Here is a 22,444-nt window from a genome sequence, read left to right as displayed (position 1 = left end):
TCATAAGTGTTCTGTTGTTCCTCGAGTAGAGATACTTTACCTCTTTGGTTAGGTTTATTCCCAAGTATCTTATGGTTCTTGGTTCTATAGTAAATGGAATAGATTCTCTAATTTCCCTTTCTGTATTTTTATTGTTAGTGTGTAAGAAAGCAACTGATTTCTGTACATTAAAATTGTACATTGCAACACTACTGAATTGACAAAAAACTGCTCCCCCAAATTACTAGAACTCATACAGCAATTCAGTAGTGTGGCAGGCTATTTTTTTTATTTAATTTTTCTTCTTTCCTTTTTCAACCAAAATCTTATCAATTTCTTTTTAAAAATCTTTTTTAATTTTCATTTTTGTATTCATATTCTATCAATTCATTGTATTTAACCTTATTTTTTGTGTATATATCTATCTATAGATAGATAGAGAGATATAACTTTTTATTTCTTTGAAGTTTTGGGATACAGTTTTTTCTAACACAGCAAAATATACCCTAAATCTAGTGTATAGTCTCCTATCTGATCATATTCTCCCTCTCCCTCTCTGTTGCTTTCTCTCTCTCTCTCTCTTTTTTTTTTTGTCTTTAAATTTTTCTTCTTTATTTCTTCCACCAACTTCCTTTGAATTCCTTTTTTTAAAATCTTTTTAAATTTTCATCTTTACAGTGATATTCTATCCCTTTATCATAGTTACCCTTATTTTTGTGTGTGTGTGTATATATATATATATATGATTTTCTTTCTTTAAAATTTTAGGAGGCCGTTTCTTCTATTAGACCAAAATACACCCAAAATCTAGTGTTTGGCTCTGTTCAGTTCAGTGGTCTAATCAAATTCTTTTTTTTCCCCTTTCCCCCCAGTTATGAGTCTCTTCTGATTTATTTATTGCATATTTTTCTGGGATTGTTGTTACCCTTTTAGCATTTGTTTTGTCTATTCTTCTCTGAACAAAATGACAGAGCAGAAAAACTCACCTCAAAAACAAAACAAAAACAAAAAACAAGAGAACAAGAATCAGTATCAATGGCCAGGGACCTAATCAGTACAGAAATTTTAGTAAGATGTCAGAACTAGAGTTTAGAATGATAATTATAAAGTTATAAGCTGGGTTTGAAAAAAGCATAGAAGATACTGAAGAATCCATTTCTGGAGAAATAAAAGCCAAGTCAAAATTTAAAAAAAAAAAAAAAGTATTAATGAGGTGTAATAAAAATGGAGGCTTTAACTGCTAGGATAAATGAGGCAGAAGAAAGAATTAGTGATATAGATGACCAAGTGATGGAAAATAAAGAAGTCGAGAAAAGGTTAAACAACTACAGGACAACTGGTTGGCTCCATTGTTAAGTGTCTTCCTTTGGCTCAGATCATGATCCTGGATCCTGGGATCAAGGCCCACATCAGGAACCCTGCTTAGTGGGGAGTTCGTTCTCCCTCTCCTTGTGTTCCCTTACTCTCTCTCACTTTGTTAAATAAATAAATAAAATTTTAAAGAAAAAAAAAACAACTACTGGATCATGAGAGGAGAATTTGAGAGATAAATGAAACCATAATGTAACAATATTAAAATAATTGAGATCATAGAAGAAGAAAGAGAGAAAGGGAAAGAAGGCATATTGGAGAAATTATAGTGGAGAACTTCCCTAATCTTTGGAAGCAGGAGGCATAAAGAATGTCTCCTCAAGATCAATAAAAATAGGTCAACACCGTGACATCTAATAGTAAAAATTACAAATCTCAAAGACAAAGAGAAAATCCTGAAGGAAGCAGGGCGCAAGAGGTCTGTAAGCTACAATGTTAGAAACATCCCAAATGCACAATCTAAACCTGTAGCTAAAGAGGCTGGAGAAAGAACAGCAAAGAAAGCCTAACTCAGCAGGAGAAGAAAAATAATAAAGATCAGAGCAGAAATCAATGCAACAGTAAAAAGGAATAGAAGAGATCAATGAAATTAGGAATTAGTACTTTGAAAGAATAAGATTGATAAACCCTGGCCAGACTTTCAAGAAAGAAAAAAAAAAAAAAGAGCAAAATAAAATCATGAATGAAAGAGGAGAGATCATAACCAATACCACAGATACAAACAATTATAAGAACTATTATCAACAACAATATGCCAACAAATCAGGCAATCTGGAAGAAATGGGTGCATTCCTAGAGACATATAAACTGCCAAAACTAAACCAGGAAGAAATAGAAAACTGAACAGACCCATAACAAACAAGAAAATTGAAACCATAATTGAAAATCTACCAACAAAGAAAAATCCAGGGCTGGATGGCTTCCCAGGGGAATTCTACCAAACATTTATAGAAGAATTAATACCTATTCTTCTGAAACTAGCCCCAAAAATAGAAATGGAAGGAAAACTTCCAAGTTCATTTTATGAGGCCAGCATTTCCTTGATCCCAAAACCAGACAAAAGCCTCATCAAAAGAGAATTATAGACCAATATCCCTGATGATCATGGATGCAAAAATTCTCACTGTATACCAACCAATAGGGTCCAAGAGTAAATTAAAAAGATTATTCATCATGACCAAGTGGGATTTATTCCTGGGCTGCAGGGTTGATTCAGCACATGCAAACCAATCAATGTGATACACTTCGTGAATAAAAGAAAGAACAAAAACCATTTGATACTCTCAATAGATGTAGAAGAAGCATCTGACAAAGTACAAAATCCCTTCTTGATTAAAACTCTTCACAGGACAGAGGGTACATATTTTAATATCATTAGAGCCATCTATGAAAAACCCACAGCAGTTATCATTGTCATGGGGAAAAACTGAGGGCTTTTCCCCTAAGGTCAGGAGCATGGCAGGGATATCCACTCTCACCATTGCTATTCAACATGGTACCTGAAGTCCTAGCCTCACCATTCAGAAAGCAAAAAGAAATAAAAGGTATCCAAACTGGCAAAGAAGAGGTCAAACTCTCATTCTTTGCAGTTGATATGACACTTTTTGGGGAAAACCCAAAAGACTCCACCCCAAAATTGTTGGAACTCATACAGGAATTCAGTAAATTGTCAGGATATAAAATCAATGCACAGAAATCAGTTGAATTTCTATACACCAACAGTGAGACAGGAGAAAGAGAAATTAAGGAGTCAATCTCATTTACAACAGCATCTAAAAAACCACAAGATAACTAGAAATAAACCTAACTAAAGTGGCAAATGATCTGTACTCTGAAAACTATAGAACACTCATGAGAGAAATTGAGGAAGACACAAAGAAATGAAAAATGTTCCATGCTCATGGATTGGAAGAACAAATATTGTTAAAATATCTATTGTACCTAAAGAAATCTACACATTTAATGCAATCCCTATCAAAATACTATCAAGTTTTTTTCAGGGAAATTGAAAAAATAATCCTAAAATTTGAATGGAACCAGAAAAGACCCTGAGTAGACAGCAGAATTAAAATAAAATAAAATAAAATAAAATAAAATAAAATAAAATAAAAAGAAAAGAAAAGAAAAGCTGGTGGCATAACAATTCCAGACTTCAAGTTGTATTATAAAGAGGTAATCAAGAAAGTATAGTACTGGCACAAAAACAGACACATAGATCAGTGGAACAGAATGGAAAATCCAGAAATGTACCCTTAACTCAATGGTCAACTAATCTTTGACAAAGCAGGAAAAAATATTAAATTAAAAAAATACAATCTCTTCAACAAATGGTGTTGGGAATATTGGACAGTCACATGCAGAAGAATGGAAGTGGACCATTTCCTACCACACACAAAAATAGACTCAAAATGGATGAAAGTCCTAAATGTGAGACAGGAATCCATCAAAATCCTTGAGGAGAACATAGGTAGCAATCTCTTCAACCTCAGCTGCAGCAGCTTCTTCCTAGAAACATTGCCAAAGGCAAGGGAAGCAAGGGTAAAAATGAACTATTGGGACTACATCAAGATCAAAAGCTTTTGCACATTGTAAATGGGATTGACTCCTTAATATCTCTTTCTTCTGTCTTGCTGTTGGTGTAGAGAAATGCAACTGATTTCTGTGCATTGATTTTATATCTTGACACTTTACTGAATTCCTGTATAAGTTCTAGCAGTTTTGGAGTGGAGTCTTTTGGGTTTTCCACATATAGTATCATATCATCTGCGAAGAGTGATAATTTGACTTCTTCTTTGCCGATTTGGATGCCTTTAATTTCCTTTTGTTGTCTGATTGCTGAGGCTAGGACCTCTAGTACTATGTTGAATAGCAGTGGTGATAATGGACATCCCTGCCGTGTTCCTGACCTTAGCGGAAAAGCTTTCAGTTTTTCTCCATTGAGAATGATATTTGCGGTGGGTTTTTCATAGATGGCTTTGATGATATTGAGGTATGTGCCCTCTATCCCTACACTTTGAAGAGTTTTGATCAGGAAGCGATGCTGGACTTTGTCAAATGCTTTTTCAGCATCTATTGAGAGTATCATATGGTTCTTGTTCTTTCTTTTATTGATGTGTTGTATCACATTGACTGATTTGCGGATGTTGAACCAACCTTGCAGCCCTGGAATAAATCCCACTTGGTCGTGGTGAATAATCTTTTTAATGTACTGTTGAATCCTATTGGCTAGTATTTTGTTGAGTATTTTCGCATCTGTGTTCATCAAGGATATCGGTCTATAGCTCTCTTTTTTGGTGGGATCCTTGTCTGGTTTTGGGATCAAGATGATGCTGGCCTCATAAAATGAGTTTGGAAGTTTTCCTTCCATTTCTATTTTTTGGAACAGTTTCAGGAGAATAGGAATTAGTTCTTCTTTAAATGTTTGGTAGAATTCCCCCGGGAAGCCGTCTGGCCCTGGGCTTTTGTTTGTTTGGAGATTTTTAATGACTCTTTCAATCTCCTTACTGGTTATGGGTCTGTTCAGGCTTTCTATTTCTTCCTGGTTCAGTTGTGGTAGTTTATATGTTTCTAGGAATGCATCCATTTCTTCCAGATTGTCAAATTTATTGGTGTAGAGTTGCTCATAGTATGTTCTTATAATAGTTTGTATTTCTTTGGTGTTAGTTGTGATCTCTCCTCTTTCATTCATGATTTTATTTATTTGGGTCCTTTCTTTTTTCTTTTTGATACGTTGGGCCAGGGGTTTATCAATTTTATTAATTCTTTCAAAGAACCAGCTCCTAGTTTCATTGATTTGTTCTATTGTTTTTTTGGTTTCTATTTCATTGATTTCTGCTCTGATCTTTATGATTTCTCTTCTCCTGCTGGGCTTAGGGTTTCTTTCTTGTTCTTTCTCCAGCTCCTTTAGGTGTAGGGTTATGTTGTGTACCTGAGACCTTTCTTGTTTCTTGAGAAAGGCTTGTACCACTATATATTTTCCTCTCAGGACTGCCTTTGTTGTGTCCCACAGATTTTGAACCATTGTATTTTCATTATCATTTGTTTCCATGATTTTTTTCAATTCTTCTTTAATTTCCCGGTTGACCCATTCATTCTTTAGAAGGATACTGTTTAGTCTCCATGTACTTGGGTTCTTTCCAAACTTCCTTTTATGGTTGAGTTCTAGCTTTAGAGCATTGTGGTCTGAAAATATGCAGGGAATGATCCCAATCTTTTGATACCGGTTGAGTCCTGATTTAGGACTGAGGATGTGATCTATTCTGGAGAATGTTCCATGTGCACTAGAGAAGAATGTGTATTCTTGGGAGATACCTAGGAATAAACCTAACCAAAGAGACACAGAATCTATACTCAGAAAACTATAAAGTACTCATGAAAGAAATTGAGGAAGACACAAAGAAATGGAAAAATGTTCCATGCTCCTGAATTGGAAGAATAAATATTGTGAAAATGTCGATGCTACCTAAAGCAATCTACACATTTAATGCAATTCCTATCAAAGTACCATCCATCTTTTTCAAAGAAATGGAACAAATAATGCTAAAATTTATATGGAACCAGAAAAGACCTTGAATAGCCAAAGGGATATTGAAAAAGAAAGCCAACGTTGGTGGCATCACAATTCCGGACTTCAAGCTCTATTACAAAGCTGTCATCATCAAGACAGCATGGTACTGGCACAAAAACAGACACATAGATCAATGGAACAGAATAGAGAGCCCAGAAATAGACCCTCAATCTATGGTCAACTAATCTTCGACAAAGCAGGAAAGAATGTCCAATGGAAAAAAGACAGCCTCTTCAATAAATGGTGCTGGGAAAATTGGACAGCCACATGCAGAAAAATGAAATTGGACCATTTCCTTACACCACACACAAAAATAGACTCAAAATGGATGAAGGACCTCAATGTACGAAAGGAATCCATCAAAATCCTTGAGGAGAACACAGGCAGCAACCTCTTCGACCTCTGTCGCAGCAACATCTTCCTAGGAACAACGCAAAAGGCAAGGGAAGCAAGGGAAAAAATGAACTATTGGGATTTCATCAAGATCAAAAGCTTTTGCACAGCAAAGGAAACAGTTAACAAAATCAAAAGACAACTGACAGAATGGGAGAAGATATTTGCAAACGACATATCAGATAAAGGACTAGTGTCCAGAATCTATAAAGAACTTAGCAAACTCAACACCCAAAGAACAAATAATCCAATCAAGAAATGGGCAGAGGACATGAACAGACATTTCTGCAAAGAAGACATCCAGATGGCCAAACAGACACATGAAAAAGTGCTCCATATCACTCGGCATCAGGGAAATACAAATCAAAACCACAATGAGATATCACCTCACACCAGTCAGAATGGCTAAAATCAACAAGTCAGGAAATGACAGATGCTGGCGAGGATGCGGAGAAAGGGGAACCCTCCTACACTGTTGGTGGGAATGCAAGCTGGTGCAGCACTCTGGAAAACAGCATGGAGGTTCCTCAAAATGTTGAAAATAGAACTGCCCTATGACCCAGCAATTGCACTATTGGGTATTTACCCTAAAGATACAAATGTAGTGATCCAAAGGGACACATGCACCCGAATGTTTATAGCAGCAATGTCCACAATAGCCAAACTATGGAAAGAACCTAGATGTCCATCAACAGATGAATGGATCAAGAAGAAGAGGTATATATACACAATGGAATACTATGCAGCCATCAAAAGAAATGAAATCTTGCCATTTGCAACAACATGGATGGAACTAGAGCGTATCATGCTTAGCGAAATAAGTCAAGCAGAGAAAGACAACTATCATATGATCTCCCTGATATGAGGAAGTGGTGATGCAACATGGGGGCTTAAGTGGGTAGGAGAAGAATCAATGAAACAAGATGGGATTGGGAGGGAGACAAACCATAAGTGACTCTTAATCTCACAAAACAAACTGAGGGTTGCTGGGGGGAGGGGGTTTGGGAGAACGGGGTGGGATTATGGACATTGGGGAGGGTATGTGCTTTGGTGAGTGCTGTGAAGTGTGTAAACCTGGTAATTCACAGACCTGTACCCCTGGGGATAAAAATATATGTTTATAAAAAATAAAAAATTAAAAAAAAAAAAAGCTTTTGCACACTAAAGGAATAGTCAAGAAAATCAAAAGATAACTGACAGAATGGGACAAGATATTTGCAAATGACATATTAGATAAAGGGCTAGTATTAAAAATCTATAAAGAACTTAACAACTCAAAAAAAAAAAAAAAAAGAAGAAGAAGAAGAAGAAGAACTTAACTCAGCACCCAAAGAGAAAAATAAGTCAATCAAGAAATGGGCAGAAGGCACAAACAGACTTTTCTGCAAAGAAGACATGCAAATGGCCAACTGACACATGAAAAAGTACTCAACATCACTCAGCATCAGGGACATACAAATCAAAACCACTATGAGATAACTCCTCACACCAGTCGGATTGGCTCAAATTAACATATCAGGTAACAACAGACATTGGCAAGGATGCAGAGAAAGGGAAACCCTCCTGTACTGCTGGTGGGAATGCAAACTGGTATAGCCACAATGGAAAACCACACATTGTATGGATGTTCCTCAAAAAGTTGAAACAGAGCTATCCTATGACCCAGCAATTGCAAAAAACTGGATATTTACCCCAAAGTGACAAACGTGGTGATCTGAAGAGGCATGTGCTCTCCAATATTTATAGCAGCAATGTCCACAATAATCAAACTGTGGAGAGAGCCTAGATGTCCATTGACAGATGAATGGATAAAGAAGGGGATATATAGTGGAATATTATGCACCTATCAAAAATGAAATCTTGGGGCACCTGGGTGGCTCAGTGGGTTAAAGCCTCTGCCTTCAGCTCAGGTCATGATCCCAGGGTCCTGGGATCGAGCCCCGCATTGGACTTCTGCTCACCAGGGAGCCTGCTTCCTCCTCTTTCTCTGCCTGCCTCTCTGCCTACTTGTGATCTCTCTCTGTCAAATAAATAAATAAGATCTTTAAAAAAAATGGAATCTTGCCATTTGCAATGACATGGATGGAACTAGAGGGTATTATGCTAAGTGAAATAAGTCAATCAAAGCCAGATAATTATCATAATATCTCACTTATATGTGGAATATGAGAAATAAGGCAAAGCATCATAGGGGAAGAGAGGGAAAAATGAAACAAGAAGAAACAAGAGAGGGAGACAAACCATAAGAGACTCTTAATCTAAGGAAACATACTGAGGGATGCTAGAGTGGGGGAGTGGGAGGGTTGGCTGGGAAATGGACATTGGGAAAGGTATGTGCTATGGTGAGCACTGTGAACAGTGTGAGACTGGTGAATCAGAGACCTGTACCTGCAAAACAAATAATAATTATATGTTAATAAAAAAAATCAATGGAATTATTGTTTTAACTAGCAAGTTTTCAGTGTATTTTTCCTGGGTTTGTTGTTTTCTATGGGTAGCATACATATGTTTTGTTGGTTTAAGGATACTGGATTTTAATTGTAAAGTGGAAGTCTACATAGGGTAAAAAATAATCTTACTATTGGGGATTATGTAATTTTTCATTTTCCCAAATATACTAACAAATCTTTTTGAGATTCTTTCTCTGATAAGCTGCAAGTTTTGGCTCTGCTACTGACTTTCCATTCTCTGGAGTTGCATAATATTTTAGAGAAATAGTATAGCAGTGATTGCAGAGAAGTGTTTGTATTCTCTTTGCCCTGGGTGGGCAGGGTTTTTTCATTTCATACATCATTACAGCTTTCTCCAATGATTGGGCACCAATTGCATCTCACTCCATTACAACAAGCTACCTGCTCACAAACTCAGCATCCAGGCCAAGCTGAGACAATTTCCACAACATACTGTCTGTAAAACCTTATAATTTCAATTGTTCATGCTAAAACGTTATGTTATGCATCTCAGTGCAATCTCATCATACTAGCATGTAGCAATAGGCTAATGAACTGTAACAAAACTCAGTTTCAAAAATGTCAAGCATAATGAAAAACAGAAAAAAATATAACAGAAATACATAGGTCCTCAATTGGATTTATACATTCTTTGTGCTTAGACTTACATAAGTTGTACACACTTTATTACTGGATTACTTCAAATACCTTAGTATTTTAGCATTATTCAGCAGTCTATCTGCATTTATATCGTGAACCAGCATGATAAGGTCCTGACTCAACTGAATATTCATTCTCAAGTTTGCCACTGTCAATTAGGTCATATTTTCTCTTTATTATAGTTCACTAAATTTAGGAGGAATCCCAGATAACTCATATTTATTTATTCATTTTTGTTGTTGTTTCCTGCTCTTACTTTTGAACATTTACTATGTGTACAGTTCCAAGAACATCAGAGTGAATGTAGCAGAAATTATGTCCATTCTCACAAAGCATGCAACCTAGTAGAGAAAACAGAAATTAATAAATAATTCCTCAAATATATATGTAAATCTGAGGCATGGGCTATGAAAGAAAAGTTTAGAGATCTATATAATATTACAAATAAAAGTTCTAAGAGGCCAGAAAATTTGCTGTGCACCATTTCTTTCTTAAGAAATGAATTGACCCAACAGCACAGAATAGATGAGGGTTAGGGGCCATTACCATATATTATAGGAGTGGGCTTGTTATGTGTACAGTTCTAGAGAAAAAATAAAATTCTGAATTTAATTTAGAAAATTAATTTAGAATTTAATTTAATTTAGAATTTAGATTTAGAATTAATAATTTAGATTTAGAATTTAATTTAGAATTTAATTTAATTTAATTTAATTTAATTTAGAAAAGGGCAATATAACCACAATATCAGGAAAGAATGCAAAATGGCAAAACTTGAGGCTGGAGTTATTGACACAACCCCATTCTGTTGGATTGAGGACTTTATTTTTTATTTATTAATTTTTTAGATCTTATTTATTTCACACACACACACACACACACACACACACACACACACAGAGAAAGAGAGAGGGAGTGAGAGAAAACAAGCAGGAGGAGTGGGAGAGGGAGAAGTAGACTCCCCATTGAGCAGGCAGCCTGAGGTGGGATCATGACCAGAGTTCAACTAATCAAATGACTCTAGTGAGGAATTTCAAAAATTGGAATAAGTTCATCAGTTATTCATTTTGGTATGTTCCTTTTAGCTAAAGTGAAGAGAATGGGTCTGTAAAGGCCAAAGGTAGAAACTGCAAAATGTAGGAGATAGAGCCATTGAGATGAGGGTGTCTTAATGCCAGTAGAAATGGAGAGAAGTACAGGAGAAAGAATAAACAAGATAAAATAATTGCTTGGACATTAAAAAGTGAAGGGAATGGATGTGTCAAGTATGATAGCTTCATTAATTAAATATATATTCAATTAATATTTTTGAGTTTCTATTAAATTCACTAGCTATTCAAAGGCTAGAGCTATAGCAATGAAGACAAAACAAAAGAAATCTCACATGAATATTCTTGTTCCAATTATCTTCAAGCCTGCTTTTTTCATTCCTTTCAAATATTTCTACAAATGTCACTTTCTTAGTATTCTTTTCAGATTTATGTCCCTTTTCTAATCTTTGCTCAAATTTCACCTTCTCAATGTGGTTTTCTTTGACTCGTTTATCTAAAATTATAATTCTCCACTCCCACATTTAACATCATTGTCCCTATTATTTTTCTTGAGTTTCTTTTTCTCCATTTTTTTTCACTACTCCACAACTACATATTTTAGTTACTATTTAGTTCATTGTCTGTCTCCCACAACTGAGATGTACATTACATGAAAGCAAAACAGACAAAAATCTATTATGGAGCCTATCTTCTAATTGACAGTAACAGATTAGATAGTTCATTTTAGCTTCAACCTATGTTCCTGACACCACTCTTTTTCCTTTCTTGCAAGTACTCATCACCTTCTAATGAACTAGAAGATAAATCCCATAACAAATCTGTGTCTGCTTTGCCTAGAACACTGGCTAGTATAGAGCATATATTCTGTACATATTTGTTAAAAAGAATAAATGAATGTCCATCTTCAGAGGTATCTCTTTTGTACATATAAACTAGATACATTCGATTTTCTTATTACGGTTCAGTGTCAAAGAGTTCAGAATGCTAAGTCAATTTCCTATCTCTTGTGTCTTCTCCACACATCGGAAGACTGCAAAAATCTGAGCTCTTGGATTAGCTACTCAGTAATCTTGTTTTACAATAAGAATATATACATCAGTTACATATGTACACACTTTTGGACTTTTCATCTTAATTTTCTCTATATAATCCAAGTTTTAGGTAAATTTTATACCTCATATGCCATACAAAAATGAGTAGATAGCCTTACAATAATTATTTTGCTTCATTTTTCAACATTATAGGAAAGCAAGAAAGAAAGCAGATGTTGCTTTTGAGTGGAAATGTGCTAGGTAAATAAATTAGCTAAAAATGCCATAGGATTGAAATATGTTGGAAGATACTTAGTCTGTCTTGCTAAAGGGAAAGATAATAAACGACTATGCCTTTTACTTCTGTATTTTTATAGCACTTTCTGTAAAACAAATAATGCATTACTGATACAGCTATTTCCAAAATGGTATTACAGTAAAGCCATTTTGCCAATTTTTCTTCCTAACTAATGAAATCTTATTTTCTACAAGAACTCATTTGTAAAACACATCAAGTAGTTTTAAAATATTTCTTACTAAACAAAATTTTGTTTTTGAACTTAAATATGTGCCCTTGGTGCATTCTTTTTTGTGTTTTGGCATTAAAAATAGCACATAACTAAGAATAGCAATAGGATCAGTATATGTATAATTATATATATACATATGTGTACATATATACATATACATATGTGTACATATATACACATATGTATGTGTGTATATATATGTATGTATAAAATATTTGTATATATTCTGTCTATATTTGTATGTAAAATATTTGTGTGTGTGTGTATATATACACACACACAAACAACTAATTCTGTATCAGTAATAGTATGATGATAGTACAGAGATGCCCTTCTCATAGCTTGGTTTTATTATAGGTCTCATGTTCACCAAACTGTCTCATCATGCTTTATCATGAGTGAAATTAACATAAATTAATGCTAAAATATATGCCTTTAGTGTTCTTAGAAGACCTGTGACATTAATAGACATAATTAGGGCATAAAATGTTTATAACAAATCAAGGTACCCGGTGGAGGTCAGGGAATGTATTACATGCTGGAAATAAAAATGTGTTGATGTCATTTGCTGAGAGCAGAAACTTGACAGTGTTTTGCTCTCTAACATGGAAACCTTTCTGTATCTGTATTTGCCCTTTCATACCTACCAACTACTTTGTTTACTAGTCAATTATTTTAATATTTCTCAGTAATATAAATGAAAAAAAGCTTAAAAAATTTCAAACCTAGCATTTTTTTTAAAGTATATTCTAACTTCAAGCTTAAACACCAGAACTTCAATATACTAGTTATATGACTTAGAAGATGTATTAAATAACACTGCCCAGATAGAAAGCGAAACTTTAACACGTATTTGTATATATTTAATATCTCTTAATCAGTACCATTTTAAAGATTTTATTTATTTATTTGACAGGCAGAGATCACAAGTAGGCAGAGGCAGGCAGAGAGAGAGAGGTGGAAGCAGGCTCCCTGCTGAGCAGAGAGCCTGATGCAGGGCTGGATTTCAGGACCATGGGATCATAACCTCAGCAGAGGCTTAACACATTGAGCCACCCAGGCACACCAATTAGTACCATTTTAGTTCAAAGGGAAATCTAACTTAATGGCTGTTATGATTCTTCACATTTAAAATGTTCTGATTCATTGTTCTGGTCACGTTTTATAAAAGACTTTCTACAGATGTTTCAGAATTTTTTTTATTATAAGTTAATGAAATTGGTTGATAGTTCAAAAACCAGCAGTTAATGTTAACTTCCTTTATTTGAATATGATTGCCCTTCAACCCTGAGATTTTTTTCCTGATATTTATTCATTTCCAACCCACTTTACTTTTTGTTATTTAAATGTCCTTACAATGGAATTTCCATGCTTATTAAATTTTGTTGGTTGTTTTGACATTTTACTCAACATTCTACAATTTTATCTTCAGATTTCTATTAAATTTTTCATTTTCCATGCATTTATAGTTTTAAAAATATCTTTTTAGTTCTTTCTATTCATTTTTTTTCTATAGCAGCCTAAGTTGATTTATTGAAGAAATGGTTTTGATATTTTCCAAAGTTGCTAGATATTTTTAAGTGTCCTTGCATTCAGTGAATTATTTCTTTTCTCTGGTATAATTTGTCTACTTTTAGTGTAATTCTTCTCTCCCATGCAACTGATTTTTCTTAAATATATATTCACCACTAGTTTTCTATTTTTTTAAATTTATGTGTGTAGCATGATTACTATAAGGATTTACTTTTTATCTGTGTTTTTTTAAATCTTTATTTATTTATTTGACAGACAGAAATCACAGGTAGGCAGAGAGGTATGCAGAGGGAGAGAAGGGGGAAGCAGGCTCCCTGCTGAGCAGAGAGCCCAATGCAGTGCTCCATCCCAGAACTCTGAGATCATGACTTGAGCTGAAGGCAGAGGCCTAACCCACTAAGCAACCCAGGAGCCCCTATATGTGCTTTCTTGCTAATAATGAGCTTTAAATATGTTAGCATGTCCTCTAACACTGTCCTCAAAATATTGGCAGACAAACTGAACTAAACATTACATACGACAGAAAATGAAGAGTTTTAATCTGGTTCACCAATTCAGATACTCAAATTTTAGTTACTCACTGGCAAATTCCTTATGGATTCAATGGATTTACTCTCATTTTAGGTTTGATGATAAACATCTTTGCTGACAAGTGATCTCTGTATGAGAAGTATTGATATGACCAACCACTGATGATCATTAAATATCTGGAGTTTTCTTTTTGTTTGTTTGTTTGTTTGTTTGTTTTAATATTCTACTCTTTCTTTTCATAGACTGTAACTCTGAGTTTAGAATCCCTGCAGAGTTCCATCTGGTATAAAACTCCAATTTCATTATATCCTTGCCTTATACCTGTTTTGCTCATGTCTTTCTCTACTCTACTTCATTAATCACTTGAACTCCATATGCTCTTTATATTCCAAAATTTTGTCAAAGATCCTAATGGGTACACTCCTGTTTTGTTTGGCTTTACTTTATTTAGTATATATGTTTACATTTAAATCGGAAGAAAGTGGAGGTAAATCTGTGCCCTCAATGCACAATCTTGTTTCAGAAACTATACTATATACTTTCTACTTTAATTTTTCTTTTTACTCTTCATTTTCTTCATTCACAATGCAAGCAAATACTTGGCTTCCCATAGTTAGCTCCTTTCTGTTCTAAGGGACTTTGTTTTGTTTTGTTTTTTACTAATGTCATAAAATCAAATTTCTTGGTCATGCATAGTATGATTCAGTATAAGAGTGTGGACAGTAAAATAGAACTAGCAAAATGCCAACCGTAGCTTTACCACTTCTAACTGTGTTACCTTAAGCAGCTTATTTAACACTTTTGTCCATCAATTATCTAAATTATAACAGATAAAAAATGTGTCCTCTCATTAGAAGGTACATTATCAAGATGTTTAAATGAGTAAATATATGAAAAGAATGTATTGTAATTCCAGGTACTGAGGAAGCATACAAGAATCTAAACTGCCATTTTAATAATATTTTGAGTCAGAGCTCCCCTCCCCCCATCTAAATCCTTACTTTGCTTTCACTTCATAAGTCTTGTTTTTCACTGAATTCTATTCAGCAGCAAAGTTCTGTTCAGTGTTAGTTAATAGTAGACATTAAAAAAAAATCAGAAGACCAATTAAAAAAGGGCAAACAGAGTTCAGTAATATTTACTTCTTCTAGATCCTATCATCTTTATTTTTAATAAAAACTATTTTCATAGAATAGCTAAATGCCGTTCTTTAGTAAATCTAGCAAATTTTCAGTCATCTCAAACTCATTAAAGAGATTATCATTATTTATTCTGGAAGAGTTCAAACATATTCAAGAAAATTGAGCTCTTTCAGTCAAATATTTACAGAGAAATGTCTTGTAATTATATAATACTTATGGGAGTGAAGAAACCTGTTAATCAAAATAAAGATTAAAAAAAAAGATTTGATTGTAGATTACACATGAAGAATGAAGGACAGTAAAATAAAGCTGGTCACCACTAGTTTCCTTGCACTGACTCTGATTTTGATTTGCTAAAATGTACCTTGAACATTCAAAAGAACATTTGACACTTTTTTTTTTTTCCCTGAGTCTTAGCTACAGCAAAGATATGGATTATGGGCTCATTTGTATATAGGTAACTCTTTAAAAAAGTATGTTTTTTGTTTGTTTGTTTGTTTTAAAGGTTTTTTATTTATTTCACACACAGAAAGAGGCAAGAGAGGCAAGTAGGCAGAGAGAGAGAGAGAGAGGAGGAAGCAGGCTCCCCACTGAGCAGAGAGCCTGATGTGGGACTTGATTCCAGGACCCCGGAATCCTGACCTGAGCTGAAGGCAGAGGCTTTAACCCACTGAGTCACCCAGGTGCCCCCCAAAAGTATGTTTTACCAAAAGAATATATGTGCTAAGAGTGACATTTCACTTTCTGGTGGAAACAAATTTGTAAATATACAATATATTAAATGAATGAATGAATGAATGGATGAGCAAGAGAGAAAGAAATTTTACCAGTTATTCAAGGAAGCAAAAGTGCTTATAGGAGCTGCTAACAAAATAAATTTCAACTGTAAGTCTTTAAATAGTATTTGTCATAAGGAAAGTGTCTTCCATGCGGTAAATGGAAAAATGGCCTTTTTTAGCCATTTATCTCTATCAACTTTCTGTCAAAAATAATAATTGTGGCTTTCAAAATTCTAAGCTCAGTAGCTATAAAATGTTAAGGAATTCATACTGATTTTTATGGTACCATCTAAAAGAATGGACAGGAAAATAGAATGGGGCAATGATACAGCTCCCCTGATTTCCATATTATATCAACTCTGTTCCGACGATACAAAAGGATTAATCAAACATTACCCATTACAAAGGCATTTACCCATTGAGAAGTTATAACTTTTATATTTTCTTTTAGTTTTTCAATTTAAATAGGAAAAAAATATTTTGGTGACCACTTGAGTATAATTCCTCAAACTACGTTCAAGCATACAAAATATAAAGAAATTAAATTTGGCATATTTGAAAAGTGATAAAACATTTCAAAGAAAACATAAAAAGGAATTATATTAACAAAGAGTTAGCTCACCACTGTATATGTCAGAAAATGTGAAAAAAATTTTGTAAAATCTAAAATATTCAGACAATATTGTTGATATTACTTGTGATATTACTGATATAACAAAATTACTTGTTAAGTAATTTTGAAAAACACAATACTATTTTGTACTACAAGTGAGTATATATCTGGAAATTATAGTTCACTTAAACTAATTATCCTGGAGTTAAATTTTAAAGATTACTGACATAATAGCAACTCAAAATAAAGACAGTCTAATCTCAAAGACAAAACCCCACTTTGAAAATTTACAGAGAGCTAGTGACCTTCAAAAAGTTATATAAAGAAAAATTTTATTATGATTATGTGCAGAATGGGTAAAGCAATACAAATACATCATTCACATCAGCAACTCTAACAGAGTATTTTGGTCAGGATTTATTGGAATGAGAGGATTGGGGGATAAGAAAAAGGTGTGGCTATGCTTATTTCTACTTCTTTGTGTCTGGTCTTTTTAATTTTTTAAAATTGTGTTTGGATACAGTACAGGAAAATAGTGTCAAAAGTGAAGCCAAATCTCAGTAATCTATTTCATATAATCACTCTGACATTTAAACTGCTTGCCTACCAACAAATTCACAAGAACATTTTACCCATATATGTATATTATGATTGTTTGCATTTGTCCTAAAATATATTAATTTGAGTGCTAGGCCTCTTGCAGTTCAGGCAGCAGATTAAACAAGCAAAAACAATACACCTATATCTGGCAAAGCCTTTTTTTAGGACGAATTTGCCAACTCTGTCTGGAAATGTTCTTTTGTTTTTTAAAGACTTAATTTCCTTATTTGACAGAGAGCCTAAGTAGGCAGAGAGGCAGGCAGAGAGAGAGGGGAAAGCAGGCTCCCTATCAAGCAGAGAGCCTGATGCAGGACACGATCCCAGGACCCTGAGATCATGACCTAAGCCAAAGCCAAAGGCAGAGGCTTAACCCCCTGAGCCACCCAGATGCCCCATGGAAATATTCTGTTATTTTTCATTCTAAACAGGCAGAATATCCAGAAACTGTAAGAACAGCATGTTAACAATAAATATTTGTTGAAAAATCCTTTATATGTGAAGTACTTTGTTTCTTTTGGTTTGTTTTTGCTCCTTAGAAGAGGAAAAACTTTGTGGCTAGTTCTTGAGTACATATTGGTATTAAAAGTAATAGGTAAAATAATGGTTAAATCTTTTTATGATATGAACTGCTGATTTACTTATTCCATGGCTGTATCAATAGGGCAATGAAAGAGTTCATTGGGTTTGAAATAGTGGGATAGCATTCTATCTTTTTTTACTCAAATTATGATTATTTTTTGCTATTTTTATGTTACAGTTGAACATTTAAGGTCATTAAGCATCTGTTTTCTAATATGCCTCTTCCTCTACCACAAATAATTTGGGGTAAAAAAACCTTTTGAACAAGATAATGTATATTATTACATTTGAGTATATATTACTATTTCAATAAAGGTAATAAGGTATTCAGTCATTATTCCTTTTAACAATTATTCTAATTCCTTTTACATATCTTGTTTATTATACTTTTCCCTAGGTCAAGTCTCTCTCTCTTTTTTTTTTTTTTGTAATTTTATTTGTTTTTCAGTGTTCCAAGATTCATATGCACCACACCCAGTGCTCCATGCAATATGTGCCCTCCTTAATACCAACCCCCCAACCCCCTCCCTTCCAAAACCCTCAGTTTGTTTCTCAGAGTCAACAGTCTCTCATGGTTTGTCTCCCCCTCCAATTTCCCCCAACTCACTTCTCTCCACCTCCCAATGTCCTACATGTTATTCCTTATGCTCTACAAGTAAGTGAAACCATATGATCATTGACTCTCATTGCTTGACTTATTTTATTCAGCATAATCTCTTCCAGTCCCATCCATGTTGATACAAAAGTTGGGTATTCATCCTTTCTGATGGAGACATAATACTCCATTGTATATATGGATCATATCTTCTTTATCTATTCACCTGTTAAAGGGCATCTTGGCTCTTTCCACAGTTTGGTGACTGTGACCATTGCTGCTATGAACACTGGGTTACAGATAGTCCTTCTTTTCATTACATCTGCATCTTTGGAGTAAATACACAGTAGTGCATTTTGCAGGGTCTTAGGGAAACTCTATTTTTAATTTCTTAAGGAATCTCTACAGTGTTTTCCAAAGTGGCTGCATCAACTTGCATTCCCACAAATAGTGTTAAGAGGGTTCCCCTTTCTTCACATCCTGTCTAACACATGTTATTTACTGTCTTGTTGATTTGGGCCATTCTAACTGATGTAAGATAGTATCACAATGTGGTTTTGATTTGAATCTCCCCGATGGCTAATGATGATGAACATTTTTTCATGTGTAAGTTAGCCATTTGTATGTTTTCTTTGGAGAAGTGTTTGTTCATGTCTTTTGCCCATTTTTTGTCATGATTATTTGTTTTGTGTGTGTCCATTTTGAGGAATTATTTATAGATCTTGGGTATCAGCCCTTTGTCTTTAGTGACATCTGTGAGTATCTTCTCCCATTCCATGGATTGCCTCTTTGGTTTGTTGACTGTTTCCTTTGTTGTGCAGAAGATTTTGATCTTGATGAAGTCTGAAAAGTTCATTTTCACTTTTGTTTCCTTTGCCTTTGGGGGCATGTCTTGAAAGAAGTTGCTGTGGCTGATGTCAAAGAGGTTATCTCCTCCAGGAGTTTGATAGATTCTTGCCTCACACTGAGGTCTTTTATCCATTTCAAGTTTATCTTTGTGTGTGGTGTAAGAGAATGGTCAAGTTTCATTCTTCTACATGCAGCTGTCCAATTTTCCTAGCAGCTTTTATTGAAGAGACTGTCTTTTTTCCACTGTATATTTTTTCCTGCTTTGTCAAAGATTATTTGACCATAAAGTTTAAATCTCTTTTCTTTTAAATAGCTGTAGAAGCTGATAAAAGTCTGGAAATTTAATTCAATCTTCCCACCTCAAAGACCAAATGCATATGTCAATACCTTTCTTTTTTTTTTTCTTTTTTTTTAAAGATTATTTATTTATTTATTTGACAGAGAGAGATCACAAGTAGGCAGAGAGGCAGGCAGAGAGAGAGAGAGAGAGGAGGAAGCAGGCTCCCTTCTGAGCAGAGAGCCCGATGCGGGACTCTATCCCAGGACCCAGAGATCATGACCTGAGCCGAAGGCAGCGGCTTAACCCACTGAGCCACCCAGGCGCCCTGTCAATCCCTTTCTTGAAGCTTATTTCAATGTTCTATAGTCACTCTGATATATATCATGTTCTGTTCTTTCAGATTCATCTACACTTTTCATGTGGCAAAGTAATAATTATAACTCTTAAAGTAAAATTTTAAGTGACTTCTTTTGGAAATATCTATTCATTTGTAGTTTTGGGGTTTTTTTAAAGATGTTATTTATTTATTTGACAGACACAGATCACAAGAAGGCAGAGAGGCAGGCAGAGAGAGAGGAGGAAGCAGGCCCCCCACTGAGCAGAGAACCTGATGTGGGACTTGATCCCAGGACCCTGGGACTACGACCTGAGCCAAAGGCAGAGGCTCCAACCCACTGAGCCACCCAGGCACCCCTCTGGTTTTTTTATTACCATTTCAGTTTTTAGGGATGGGAGACTCCTGAGTTTCACAGATATTTTTCCTATATTAATTATCTCTTCCTCTTTTTTTCCCTTAGTGCTATATAATCCCTTTCATTGTTATAAATCCTTCAGTTTGTTATGTATGTCTTTCTTACTTTGTAAACTATAAATTCCTCAAGGGCAGGATTTGAATATTAGTCATCATACTACTTACTATAGTCAAAGAAGTTTTATTATAGTTATCATTTTTATGCATTGCAATAGTCTAAATATCTTTCTCTAATGAAATTATATAAACCCTGGTGTTAATTTCCAACTTACACTGAAGTAGAATTATTTTGCTAGTTTTACTTTAAGGGTAAAATCCTTTGTAGTGCTATATTTAATGTATAGTTTTGTTTTTCTTTCTACATATGTGAGTTTGTATGTGCTTTTGCCCATGTGTTTTAGTTCAGGAAAAAAAATATATAATTTTGTGGCTTGATTGTGTCATAATGCATTTTACTGAAGTCTTTTGGAAAATGTGTATAAAATATAAAATTCTGATTCACTGAACATTTGTCTGGTTTTGAAAACAAAGTAATTTGAAGAAAAATTCAATTAGATTTAAAGAATTGCCAATATCTTTTAAAATTCTAACTAGTCAAATAATATTTCTGGTTACAATTTGACCTTCCAAGGGGAACATAGTCTAGTCACTTGTCATTTTAATAATTATTTAGGGTTTATTTATTGAATAAGTGTCATGTCATAATACTATAATACTCCTTTAACATCTTTCAGTTGATTATTTTTAAAAGCCATAATATATAGAGCTACATTTACTTGCAAATACCTGGATAAAAATCTTATGCTTTTTCTTTTGAAATAAAAGAGGGACTATGTATGTATATATAAAATCTCATTAGAGTGGACATAAAGTTTTTATCAAATATCATAGGACTATTGTTAAGCAATTTGAATTTAGATTGCATATAGTCTCAATGGTTTTCAGATTAAGGATATCAGAAAGATAACATGGTTTCTTGATGACACGTGTATCATGAAGTTATCAATTAGAATGCAAACCTTTTGAAACCAGACTAATGCATTTAGTAAATAATTATTCTCCATCCATAAACTCATAAGTCATATCCGAATGCCCATGAGAGAGGCCTCATAACTAAGTAATAAAATCTACAGTATTAAGAGCAAGTCAATTTGTGGCCACATTTCAGGGAATAGAATTCTCATTCACTTCAAGTTTAGTTGTAATGCAACTGTTACAGTAAGAGGTTATGCATACAAGCAGAATTTAGGAAGTGGCTCTCATCCTGTGTTTCAAAAACTAAATTCTGTCCTCGAATGGACATAGAAAAACTCTATTGATTTTAGGATATTAGCTAACTTTTTTTTTTTTAAGAGTGTTTGGAAATGTCTTTTGGAAATGTCTATTAGCATTTTGATGTCATTACCACTGGAAAATATGATGTTTAAATGAAATAAGCACAGATGTATTAATTGCCTATGTGTATATTATATACACTCATTAATTGCATTTTCTATATATTTTTAAATTTACATATATCTCATTGTCATTTCATTTAATAACAAAAACTTCTATGTTTCTATTTAAGTTTGAAAAGCAATTTTCATTATGTAGGAATCAAATGTTATATTTCCTTGGTGCTTTTCCAAATATGGTCAAAATTTTATCTGGTAACACATAATTATTTTAATTTTTTAAAATATTTTATTTATTTATTTGGTAGAGAGATCACAAGTATACAGAGAAGCAGGCAGAGAGAGAGGGGGAAGCAGGCTTCCTGCTGAGCAGCAAGCCCAATGCAGGGCTTGATCCCAGGACCCTGGGATCATAACCTGAGCCAAAGGCAGAGACTTAACCCACTGAGCGACCCAGGTGCCCCCACAAAATTATTTCAGACTGTTTTGTGTAAGTTACCTAGATTACTCACTTTTAAAGAAAAATGCCAAGATACAGAATTTATGACATTTTGTTAATAATAGTTTCTAAATTTAAAATGTTCTTAATTAAAATTGATACTATCAAGTGTTTCAAATAACTGGACTCCCTCCAAAGTCAACTGATGTTTTTAAAATTTTCATTTGAACTTTTAGGCCAAACATACCATCCTCTTTATCTCCTATGTTCATTTTAACCATATATTGCTAGATGAAATCACATATGGCCCAGTAAGGCATGACAGA

This window comes from Mustela putorius, unplaced genomic scaffold, assembly GCF_011764305.1.
Source record: "Mustela putorius furo isolate JIRA1106 unplaced genomic scaffold, ASM1176430v1.1 tig00000430_pilon_pilon_pilon, whole genome shotgun sequence".
Taxonomy (NCBI): domain Eukaryota; kingdom Metazoa; phylum Chordata; class Mammalia; order Carnivora; family Mustelidae; genus Mustela; species Mustela putorius.
The sequence above is the reverse complement of the archived record's forward strand: the minus strand, read 5'-3'. Positions refer to the sequence as shown.